Genomic DNA, 13,459 nt, shown 5'->3' with positions numbered 1-13,459 from the left:
AAACTTTGTATTATGTGATTTTGACATAGTAGTGCTCACCATCAAGTACGAGAGATGCAAGTGAAGGAAGTAAAGGCACTAATGATATTGGCAATAATGAGGATAGTTTTATGGGCTTTTCGATTTTAATGTGTTGTCTTTGAAGCTTACCAAGTAGTGGCATTTAATTGTTAGGTCATTTTTCTCAAGGCTGTTACGTTCATTTTAATGTAATCTTTATGGTTATAAATGACTATTATTATTATTATTATTATTATTATTATTATTATTATTATTATTAATTATTATTGTTGTTGTTGTTAGTATTATTATTATTATTATTATTTTATTTAGTTTTTTTTTTTTCATTTATTTTTTTTTTCTCCGCTCTATCACAGTCCTCCAATTCGACTGGTGGTATTTATATGTGTGGGGTTCCGGTTACATCCTATTATTATTATTATTATTTTATTATAATTATTATTATTATTTAATTTTATTAAAATTAAATTATTATGATTATTATTAGTATATTATATATTATATTAAAAATAAATACAATTTGCACTTACAAAAATACAAAAATCTAAAAATGCATTTAGCTTTCCAGGGATGGAATTGACTGCAGCGCTTTCTTGAATTCATGTGCTGATTGTAACATACTATGTTCATATTTAATCTGTTGTTTTATTGTTTCTTTTTTTACCCCATTCCGTTTCTGGCTTGTACTGTCAGGATGGGCATATGTTCATTGTAAATAATTAGTGAAAAGAGAAAAATCAGTTAGTAGAATAGAGTTTTAATAAAAGACAGGCGATCTCGGGAAATAAAAATAAGGCTAATCACCAGATGCAAAAAAAAAAAAAAATTGCTTAGCAATAAGAGAGAATATATGTATACACACTTACATGTTTGTGCAGTTATGAAACTTTAAAGTAGTGTTTACGGAGTTGTTTAACCTTTCGAGCTGAAACATTAGTTACATTTTCAGAGGACTGTACCAAGTGTTTCCAGTTAATTAAGAGAGTGAACTGGATTTTAGAAAGAAGTTCAGTAGGTTTATCTAGTAATGTAGCTAGTTTGAAAGTGAATCTATGCCGTGAAGGGAACGATATGCTATAAATCAGGTAGATCATCTTGTTGATGACAGTGAATGTCTCCAGTTTTGGGGTTTCCTTTTATTTTACAATTGTTTACCTCAAGTGTTGAGGGTGAGTATTGCTCTTCCCTGGGGGAAACTGCAGTCACGAGAAGAGGGAAAGCGTGACTCGAGAAGATTCAAGGTGTTATTTGAAATCTTTTTAGAGATAATCAAAGTCCCCGATTTATGGGGGAATGTGCTCCAGCGAAAGGCAGTTAATGACTTTCGGGGTGAAGTGTCTCTCCAGTGCAGGGAAGTTTGCGATTGCAGAGAGAGATTTCAATGGAGGCTTCAGAAATCACGGTAATCAACACCAGGGCGACCGACAGACTGTGAGAGACAACTGGGCCTCTCTTACATTTTTTCCAACTTCAACAAAATGGAAAGTTGATTGTGCTAGATGTGCTTCAGGTCCTGGGAAATAAGTTTTATTTTCAGTAATACTCTTTTCTTCCTTTTCCTTCGATAGCTATTTTTTTTATTTCCACTTTTTGTATAAATCTTCGTTTATCTGAAATTGTCATACCTCAAATTATTTTTATTCGGTATTAGCTGTTGTAATTTTTTAAAATTATATTCTTGTCCAAAATTTGTTTATGGTTATTGTAGCCTTTCTGGTGTTTGGCTACTCTACTTTCCTACATAAAATGTATTTATATCTGTGTTTCTTTTTATCTGTAAATTTCAAATGTCCCCCGTCGAAGGCCAGCGTCAAATTTTTATAGGATCAGTACAGCCCTGTCACTTTTTTGGTGCATTAACTCTAAACAAACATTTGAACTGAATATGCAGATTTGACGAAGATTGGAATGAATATGTACAGAGTCGGGTGTTTCAATCAACCGAGAGACCTATCACCCATCTTGAGATGGAGAGCTAAGTCTCGTCTGTGGTCAGGAAGGGCAAACATCCCTCGTCTTGACTCCAGGTTAAAGAAGACTGTTGAAAAAGAGTTTCAGTAAAGGATACAGCTGACCTTGGAAGTCTGGTGCGAACGGCATTGTGTCGCAACGGGACCCGAGAGCCACCAGATTCAGTGGGAACATTTTCCCACCCCAGTATCATCGCCGTCAGAAGTCTTGTGCGTGACCTGTAGAGGGAGGAGTGGGCGACAGGAATGGTTCCGTCGACACTCCTCTTAAGGGAATCGCAGGTCAACGTATGGTGCCTTGGAGGTCAGTCTCTTGAAGTGTCACGCCACGACCAGACCTTATATAATTCGGGCTTCTAGACCTGACTTTTCCCCTTTCTATATAGTCATTTGGCCTTGGCCTGATCTGCTGTTCGTGTTTGCTGATAGATCCCGCGGTGTACTATGTGGGACTCAAGTTTTTTCCCCTTTTTTGTGGAAAGCGACCTAGACTGGCATCGTGTGATTATGGACCTTCCTTCTTAGGGGATGACAACCTGCACTTAAACATTTTGACGCATTAGATGTGTCAGTAAACTATAGGTAGCAGAGCGTCCGAAAATCTCCTTATGTTGACAGTTTTCATTTTGTAAATTTCTAACTAATTACTGAATCTATAACCTTTCATGACCACATATTTTTTACTCCTGAAATATTTGCCGTAAATATCTTGCATATTCAGTATTATATATGTGCATTTTTTATTATTATTATAATAGTAATAATAATAATAATAATTATTATTATTATTATTATTATTATTATTATTATTATTATTATTATTATTATTATTATTATATGAACAAGTAAAACAGGAAGTGACATGAACCTTTTAAAAAACTTGCATAAAATATATTTAGGCGGAAAACGATTCTGTTGTATTTGCTGTATTTAGAAATATAGCATTATTGAGGTTAATGCAATTATGTACAGTTTAAACGCAGAATTACAAGAACCTCTTTAGTGCTGTACTGATTTGAACCTGTTTGTACTCTTCTATTTTGTTTCGATAGGAGGGAAAAATGTCAGGCCTCTTGCCTCTTTCATGATAGCTCAGACCTGTCCGCAAACGTAGAGACAATTTGTACATAGTCTGACTTTTTAGTAAATTTCATATTAACCGAGGACGGCATTGCGACTCCAGTTTACAATAATGAATCAGGTCGTCAATTTTTTTCTTCTTCCGTGGTTCTGTAAGCAGGAAAAGACCAAATAGAAGTTTTACTTGCATTTCTAATACCTCTGCTAATGCGAGATTTGCTTTTATAAGACAGGATAAATATGTATTCAGTTATTGAGAGTTTGGTTTAGTTAGAGGCGGTATTGTTCAAAAGTTAAGCTTTCCGAAAGAATGAAACCTGGTTTGCATCTCTTCAGTGAGTCATGCCCGTAACATCAAGGACGAGCACCCAGGGTGGGCCGGCAGCATTCTCTTGAGAAGTGTCGTTCATGGCTGCTGCGTCTTGATCTCTCAGCGAAAGGGAAAGGGTAGGAAGAGCAGGAGGTCATTGAGAGAGGGACGAGAGAAACATTTGTATTCTTCCTCCATCCCACCTCTCCATATCCATCCTCCATAATGCCATCAGTTTCCCACATGTCAGTTGATCTTTAAAGTGGGGTCGGAGGGCATCGGAATGTTTTACTGAAACGGGAACTGGAGATCAGTATTTTTTTTTTTCCCCTTGACCGATAGCTCTTGACTTCCTTAGGAACTCGATCCCACGCCATAGTATGTACTATTAATTTTTTTCTTCTGTCTCTACCTTATTTCTCTTCGTCTCTATCGGAGATACCCTGTCATCGAGGTCCAGATGCCCGGGTGCCCTTGGGTACTCTGAGGGAGGCAGGTCATTCGGCGTCCCCACGATCCAGTCTTGGAGCGTTCCGTGGTTGCGTGTGCGTCCAGATGACCACCAGGAGAAAAAGATGTGCAGCTTCCAGGCTGCCGGTCATCATCTGATAACCACGAGGGCGTGGGAACCATTGACCCTCCGCCCTCTTCTCCTCCCTCAGGCAACCGATATAGAACGCCTTCGGGTAATGAAAAGTGCAAAGAAAAGAGAAAGATGATTTAGTTTGTTCAGTTCCTCAACACTGGCTGTATTGTAGATTTAGATGACCTTGTGCCAATTCCGTTTAAAGTTTCTCATTTTAACGTCATTTATCATAATAAGATATGAAAGCTTTTGGGATAGAAGGCACCAGCCACAATGTTGTACTCGGGTGTATTTTAATTTTGGTAATTTTGAGATGCATTAGCTTTTTAGTTCCTTTTTAAAAACTTTGATAATGTTGGAAATTGCTTTTAGATCTGTTGGTCATGATGCCAGTGTAAAAGCTTTGAATTTCTCGGTGTCATTCCGGTATACAGAAGTTCTTATTAAATATTTTGGATTAGACCAAATAAAACCTTTGTCAGTCACCGAGATTATTTTGCTTATAAATTTTTAAAGTTTTTTATGAATAAAAGAAGCGCAGTTGCTAAGTCAGCAATAACATTTCGCTCACGATGTATTGCTGCGCTTCTTATACTTTCTAAGAACGCTGGCCATTATGTTCCAGGAACATTGAATTGCCTCTTGGGAAAACGGTTGAACTCCCACGGTAAAGTCTGCATCAGCTCATATGCACCGTCTTCGCCCTCGGAGCATGTAAATCCCGCGTAATAATAATCGAGTCGCTTCTGATTGGCGTCACGACAATCGTGCCCCTCTCGGTTTTAGTAAGTAGTGACCAATTCCTCCTCCTCGTTGACGTGGGAGAGAAGAAGGTGGCCTCCCTCCCTCGCTTGTCGCACCGCCCGAAGTAGCCAAAGACTGCACGACCGCTGACCCACCCGACCCAACCCGCTACTCAGGGCTTGTCCCAGGGCAAGACGGCTTACGATTGAGAAGCCGAAAGGGAGGCTTCGATACAAGGATTGAAAGCTTCTCAAGAAAGGGGTTTGAAATATTATTGATTCGAGTGGATTATTTGAATTTTAATCCTGCTCATACACAGTTATGTACTAAGAGCATACACAAATGTTCACACTTGATCTATAAATTATATATACATATAAATTATTTATTTATACAAATGTATGTATGTATGTATATATTTCTTCTCAAAGGCTCAAACACGATTAAGCAGTTAAAATGGGAAAGTAGCTTGACCCTGTTAAAGGAACGTCATTATATATATATATATATATATATATATATATATATCACTATATATATATGTATATATATAATATATATATATATATATATATTATATATATACCATACACAAGATAAACTTTATCTGTAAAGACTTGTGCACATACATCGTATGGAAATGTGTCATACAGCAAATACATTGATATATGAATCCCATGTTTCCTAGTAAACTTCATTTCCGGTGTGTCAGTGGAATTTTTCGTCAAAAAAAAAGCGAAAGAAGAAAAATCCCTGATTGCAATGGAAGAGGCCTGGTCAAGTCACGACCTGGGTGTCTGATATGATTTTCGGGCACTGCCAACACCCACCGGGTATCTCATCTTTGGGTCCGGAGTAGCCATGGGAATTGTCATCCAGGCCACTTCAGGTACCCAAAAGGACACGACGTGCTCCTCCATGGGCGTCTCGCTTGCATGCAGGAGGGAGAAGCGATTTGTCTGTGGGTCATATCGTGGGAACATCATCTATAAAGGAATGAGAAGGTTAATTGTCAGGAACACTGGAATTTTACTAAATTTGAGAACTGTTCCATTTTTCCCTTATCGACCTCATCTCCTTTTTCCATTAATATACGGTAAACGTGCTCTTATACGGAAACCTCATCTGGGCTTGATTCCCTTCAGCTTAGATCGTAAATCACAGTGAATACTCATTTTGTAAGTGATACATTGTTATTGTCATCATCCATAACGTGTCTTTCATGCGACTTGAAGCGCTGCTCTTAACAGACCACACTCTCTCTCTCTCTCTCTCTCTCTCTCTCTCTCTCTCTCTCTCTCTCTCTCTCTCTCTCTCTCGTATGATTGATGCCTTATATATATAAATCTCTGTACTTGAAATTATAACTTAAATCTAGAAGCCCAAGAGAGAAAGATGGAAGATAATAATTAAAGACAAAAAGAATACCTGGCTTGAAAATCTAGGCAGTGTTTATACCTTTGATTTATTTCCATTTTGATTGTATATGAGTTGCAGTATGTATTCACTAATAGTATCTGTAGATATTCTCAAGCCGTAATTACTTGAAAATGTTTTGAGTGATTATAATGGAAAGGTATATATAATTCATTTTGATAGGAATTTCCTTTTGATGGTCAACGGAGAGACGGAATAGCGAATGAAGGGTTGATGAATAACCCCATAGATCAAATTCTTTCGTATAATCATTAATATGAACACGTCCCAACCATTTCCCCGTCTAAGTTAAAAGGCTTACCATCATGTGCCTTCTTCCCCCCCCCCCCCCCCCCCTTCCTTTCTCTCTCTCTCTCTCTCTCTCTCTCTTCTCTCCTCCTCTCTCTCTCTCTCTATCTCTCCTCTCTCTCTCTCTCTCTAGGAAAATCTGAAAAAATCAAGCTGTCTCCAATCTCCAATCAGCCTGTTTTACCTGTAACCGCTTCTTTATTAAATGTAATTTTTCACTTGATTAACCGAAAGAATGTATGTTTATATATATATATATATATATATATATATATATATATATATATATATATATATATATATATATATATATATATATATATATATATATATATTATTATACATTATATTGTTGAGCAACCAGAGCAAGAGTAACGTTAATTGGCTGAATTTCTGTGCATGTATCTATGCATATAGATTAAAATGTATATATATATCTATATATAATATATATTATACTATAGTGTGTGTGTGTGTTGTGTTTGTTGTGTGTGTGTGTGTGTGCGCGCGTGTATATATATATATATATAATATATATATATATATATATATATATATATATATACTATATATATATATATATATATATATGTATGATGAATGATATTCACAGGGTGCAAAGAAGGGCTTTCATTCAACCATTGGATCCTTGAAACTAGTATAATAGCTTGTGACTCAACATGTCTTTTTGTACGTATACGTGTTTGAGTATGGTAGCCTATGGTATATGAGTATACATTTTTTTGTTTATACTTTTTTGCAATGATTATAGATACCACTTCCTTTCCCCTTCATATCGTAGGAACTCTGCATTGGTGTCGATTCTGTTGAGATGATCTGAGAAAGATTGACTCAAGTGTGTTGTACCGCAGTTGAAGAAAATTTGTATCTGTCATTCTTTGGTTTAAAGATTTTGTTTATTAAAAAATTGGCTTCTTTCAGTTGTAGAACTAACTAGATACAAGCCTTTTATTTCTTTTCGAATCTTCTCAGCATTCTAACAGGTTGTGGTGGTCAACTCTTGTTGTAAATTTTTCAGTACCTCAGTAAAAAAAGGATGTTATGTTAATAAATAAAAAAAGCTTACTTTGTTTTCATATTTTGCTCTCAAGAAGAGAAGAATACACTCCCTTTATCCGAGCATTTTTTTTGTCTTTCAAATACGAATAAAAAAAATTGCATAACCTCTTGTTTCTCGTCCTTCACCCCGGTTCAGCCTGTGAATTCCAGAAAGAGGTATTCACAGGTACTCTTAGCTACCAGATTCCACTGCAGTCTCTCTCTCTCTCTCTCTCTCTCTCTCTCTCTCTCTCTCTCTCTCTCTCTCGATTCTGCCCTAGTTGATCATATAGCCGATGGGTGAAGATGATTGTTCAAGCTCTACTCTCGTCTTCACCCTTCCCGTTCGCTCCTCTTTCTCCCCCCCCCCCCCACCGTCCCCCCCCCCCCCCCCCCCTCCCCTCCTTTTGTTCTTCAGCCAGGTGGCCATCTCTTGGAAGATGTAAGGATGATGATGTGCTAATGATTGTATTTCGTTGTTGAACATCTCACAGAAGGGGAAAAAAGTGAGAACATTTTCTTTGTCATGTAGTGGGAATGTATTTTTGATTGAATGAGACTTTTCATTAGAAGCCGATAATGCTTTGTGTTTCATATGTACACACACACAAACATTTATATATGTATTTATATATTATATTATGTATATATATATCGGTAGAAGCCACGAAGAAAAGTGAAACAGTGGAGTACTGCAAGATCTTTCGGCTCACGTCCTTTACTTTCTTGTCAGGTATCAGTTATACATAAATAATATATATATATATATATATATATATATATATATATATATATATATATATATATATATATATCATATATACATATACATACATACATACATACATACATTCCTATATTTTGTTATATCACAACAGTTGCGAATTCTTACTAAGTCATGGCATTTCTAATTTTGTCTCCTTTTCCTTCTGACGTATGAAGCCTTAAGCAACACAAATTCCTTGTAGTAAATGTGGACCAAACGCTATTAGAAAAAGAATACAGGACAAATTGAATGCTATGCTGAGAGCGAGGGCATTGCCTTCATCCTTGAGAGAGAGAGAGAAACCTGATGGGCAAGAGAAGAGGAGCAGTAGAAGGGCGTGCCCTTAGTAGTGTTTGAGCTGGCCAGTGGTCATGATGAAGATCCCACGGAAGCACTTGGGGGCTGTTGCATGATTTATCATCATTATGCTATACCACGATCTCTCTCTCTCTCTCTCTCTCTCTCTCTCTCTCTCTCTCTCTCATTTTCTTAAAAAGGGAAACGTGGATATTCCGGACTGGTGTATTTGCACCGATGTCGCTGTAAGCGCAAATAATAGCTTAGAAGCATAAATTTTAGACCCATAATGGAAAATAAAGGTTGAGAATTGATGGGACTGGAAGTAGTATCCTACAGGCTACACCAAGTCAGGAGCCTTGAATCTGGAGAGGTAGAAAATAGTAGAAATTAAGAGTTGGACTATTCATTGAGACACATTTGCCTTAAGAAATGTATATTTGCTTCTTCTGGAATGTAGAAGAAATGCAGAATGTAGAATAATTTTATGTGGTTTGAAGAAGGAAAAATAGTATCATTATATAATGATATTGAAAAGATACTTAAAACAGTGAAAGTATCATCTTTAGAACCGTAAACTACGAGGCAGATGGAACAATCTGTGATGCTCTCTCTCTCTCTCTCTCTATATATAATATATATATATATATATATATATATATATATATATATATATATATATATATATATATGATGGATGTATGTATGTATGTATAAGTGTATAACTGAATCATGAAAGTTAGGAACGTGATAAATCCATAAATAAAGATATATGCCACGAAGGAAAAATAAACGAATGAGGATCTGCAAGATCTTTCGACGTTAAAACGTCCTTTACTGAGGCAGAGACTGACATAGATACGGGAAAAAGACAATACAAGAAGATTCGTATAATGACAGATAGGATTATTATATATATATATATATATATATATATATATATATATATATATATATATTTGGTTTTGTGTATTTGTATGCATGTATATGTAATGTAATATGTTAAGTAAATTATATATGATGATAATCTTACTGTATCAGCTTTCGAGACTCTTAGTAACATAAGTCGCGTGCACCAAACAGCTAAGATTTGTTGCAGGCTTCATTCATTACCTCGTGTTTTTTTTTCATTTTTTCTTTTTTTTACAGCACATTGTTTGTATTTGTACTACAACCCTTTTTTATGGCTGCAGTAACATGAGAGATGTTTTGAGAGTAAAAATTTATATTTTCAGGACTATTAAATTAGACTTCAGTTCCCTGTGGGGTGGTAGTGCCCTCAGTGCACCTCGTTTGATGCAATGTAGGCATTACTTAAGATTCTTTGCAGCGTCCCTTCGGCCCGTAGCTGCAGCTACTTTCATTCATTCATATTCTCTTTCTTTCATCTTACTGTCCACCCTCTCCTAACAGTTGTTTCATAGTGCAACTGCTAGGTTTTCAAACCTTTTACTGTCAATTTCCGTTTCAGCTATGAATGGGCCTTAGTTGCCCCAGTGCTTGGCATAATCCCAAAAATCTATATAAATCAAATCATTAGACTTCATAAGGAAAATTTCATATTGGTCTTTCATGTTAAAGAAAGGGAAGCTTGTTTATGTAGCCGGAATAATTTTTTTTCTCTGTCTTATATCTCTTTCGCATATAAAAGGAAAGAGTATTATTGTCTTTGCTGAACTGTAGGGTTTTAGTGAACTTTATGTGAAGGTTCAAAAGGTAACGAAGACGCTGAGGATTATTGAGAGAGAGAGAGAGAGAGAGAGAGAGAGAGAGAGAGAGAGAGAGAGAGAGAGAGCAAACTGCAGCTTACCTGTAAGTACCAGACGTGACTCAATTGAGGTCTTCCTTCACTTCATAGGAAATTGCCAAATCAGTCTTTCATCTGTAACCCCCTTTTTCTTGATGACGTCATGATTGTGTGCTTGCTGGTGTCAGAAAATGAGACATCACCGAATAATTTATATCATTATTTTTCACTAACATTTCGTTCGTAGGTTTCACTTACTTTTACTAAGAAAGAACATGGAAGATTGCTCATGCTTTTGCAACCACACGTTTTTCCAGTCATTAGTGATATATAAAATAAATGTGTATAATATATATATATATATATATATATATATATATATATATATATATATATATATATTATATATATATATATATATATATTGTGTGTGTGTTTATTTTACATATACATATGTCTATATGATTAAGCCACTTCCCTTAACGTATGTGATGTGTGTATGTATTTATGTAAACATAACTTATGATAAAAATACTTGTTAAAAAAAGATTTCAATGCATGCTGGCCATTGTCGAAGTATTTATTATTCCCAGTTTTATTTTTTTATTTTTAATTTTATTTAGTGGAGAGATTATAGAAATGGAAAGGATTGCGCGATTTCTCTCATCATTTCCGGAGCCCCCCCCCCCCCCCCCCTCCCCCCCCCCCCTCTCTCTCTCTCTCTTCTCTCTCATCTCATCCTTTCGTCTCTCTTCTCCTACTCTCTCTTCTCTCTCTCTCAGAGCCATCAGTCATTCTTAAGCGTGAGATTAGCTGGAAGTCACACATCTCTACTAAAGGTGATTATTTTCTCATTTTGTCTTCGCACATTATCCAAGTTCATCAACGCCATCTCTCTCTCTCTCTCTCTCTCTCTCTCTCTCTCTCTCTCTCTCTCTCTCTCTCTCTCTCTCTTTCAGAGATGGTTTTATTTTTGGTTGCCTGGAATTTTGGCGAAATTCCTCTCCCGCTCTGTGTCTGTCTCACAGAAGCCGAAGTGTCTTCCGTCTCTTGGGAAATCTGTATAATTGATGATCTCATCTTTTTCTGGGTTCCATCTCGTTAACAGCTTTAATGCCGCCATTATTATTAATAACATTTGTATTGAGCAGGACCTTTTTGCGCATAGGCTTTGATCATCAGAGAAAAGTGGAAGACGCTGTCATGCCGTAACGAAGCTATTTATTTTTCAGCAGCCGGCGACAATCGAAGGTCCATTACTGTTATTACGCCAAGGCCTCGTTACCGCCTGCTGGAAAATAACATAGCCGCGTAGGAAGTGTGACCTATATTGCGGGGGTGCCATGACACGGGTTCGGGTGTCTCTCGCATGTGGCACTCATACACGCGTGCCCTTTCGCTTAGCGATGTATGGAAGTATTTCTTTGGAAATTAGGTTGCATGAAAGTCGGAATTTGAAAGTGAGCGGTTACATTGAAAATGTATATTTTCATCTAGAAAGGAAGCGTTAAAAAATATTGTTTCAGGAAGATATCTACTTTGTACTTAATCTGCGATTTCGAAATGAAATAACGACTGTAGAATTGGTATAATAAGCTAATTTACATTTAAATGGGGAAAAGTGTAGGTACAAAATTTATCCAAAAATTAAGCGAAAGTTCAGTTTTTATCATTTTTAATATTATTAAGTGGGTACAGTGTGCAAAAATATAAAAATATACTCCAAGCTACTGAAAAAGTAAAACTACTACAGTGAGATTCTTATATATTTAGGAGAAATATATTCATTTGAATTTAGTTCCCAAATTTTGAAATTGATTTTCATTGCTTAGGAAACCTCAAATTAAAGAAAAAAAATCCTGTCGAGTTCTTGGGTCTATCGTTTTAGTTGGCTTATAGTATAGAGAAACTGCATATTATGTATGTACACACACATTATATATATATATATATATATATATATATATATATATATATATATATATATATATATATGTATATAGATTTATCCATTCCCTGATCATATATTATCCTAAAGCAGACAGTGAATTTTAAACTCGAAGGTCAGTTAAAAGTCGGTGAACCATCTTTAAACTTCTCTTCACATAATTAATACTGAAGGGGAGGAGGTTTTGATAAAATATGAGGGTTTAAAGTTGTACACATATATGTAAGTAGTATATATGTATGTATGTACATCTACATTATATATATGTGCATAACACCAAGGTCAAGTGGTACCAGCCTCGCCTCACCAGCGAGAGAGGCCCGAGTTCGATCCCCAGCCGAGAGCGATTTTTGTTAATGCAAAATCCATTTCTCGCTTGTGCTGATCAATGAATGATGCACTTGGCAGTTGGTCGACATGAGTCGCAGCCAGGATGGAGAAGGGCGGGGGCCTAGCACCCCCATCCTAAAATACTCTTCAAGAGTGCGCACAGGGACATCTGGAGCCACAAGCAAAACGCGAAGACGGCATTCGACATCAGTATGCGCGGAGTGATCAAGAATTTGATTCTGGAAAGGCTACGCATGAGTGCATTCACTTAACGCGTCATATTTCTTGCCGCTGGAAACAGAGTCAGTCGCAGGGTAGTGTTAGATGTGATGTCATGTGAAAGATATGACTTGTGGATTGCACTGGATCTATCTTTTAAGTTTTGAGTGATGACGGTTTTTCTCAGGATTGTGATGGAATTATTGTTCGTGTATTTATGTAAGTTAGTTACTGCCTAAGGGGGAATGTTTCATTAGAAGTATTTGTTTTTGTCTTATAGTCATTGTTGACTTTACAAAAAAGATTTTCATTTCCAGAATATTCCATTCGTCAAAAAATGACTTATTCTTTTATGATTATGACACTGGGAATTTTTTTTCAATAGAATATTCATTATTAATCATATATGGATAACATTATGTAATAGAATGTAAGTAAAAATTCATTTTAAGAAAATGTATAGAACAATTTGAAAAATTAACTTCAGATTTTTAGGAAATATAGTTAGTGAGGGAAATGAAGTGTAAATAAAAAAAAATATTCTGTATTTTTAACTGTAAGTAACATAAAGAATCCAGTTGTCAGCATAATAAACATTTTAGAGTGTGACTTACCTGTCTTTGAAAATGGTCACTTCAAAATTTTTACATTGACCTT

The 13,459-nt window shown here is 36.0% G+C and overlaps 1 protein-coding gene across 10 annotated transcripts in view; it reads left to right on the top strand.

Moving 5' to 3' along the window:
• The window catches only part of LOC135208014 (delta-like protein C), a 633,917-nt gene that overhangs the window by 399,393 nt on the left and 221,065 nt on the right, over positions 1-13,459 (top strand). The window lies entirely within an intron of this gene.

Source organism: Macrobrachium nipponense, chromosome 34 (assembly GCF_015104395.2).
Source record: "Macrobrachium nipponense isolate FS-2020 chromosome 34, ASM1510439v2, whole genome shotgun sequence".
NCBI classification, from domain to species: Eukaryota; Metazoa; Arthropoda; class Malacostraca; order Decapoda; family Palaemonidae; genus Macrobrachium; species Macrobrachium nipponense.
This window is presented reverse-complemented; position numbering and strand designations above follow the sequence as displayed.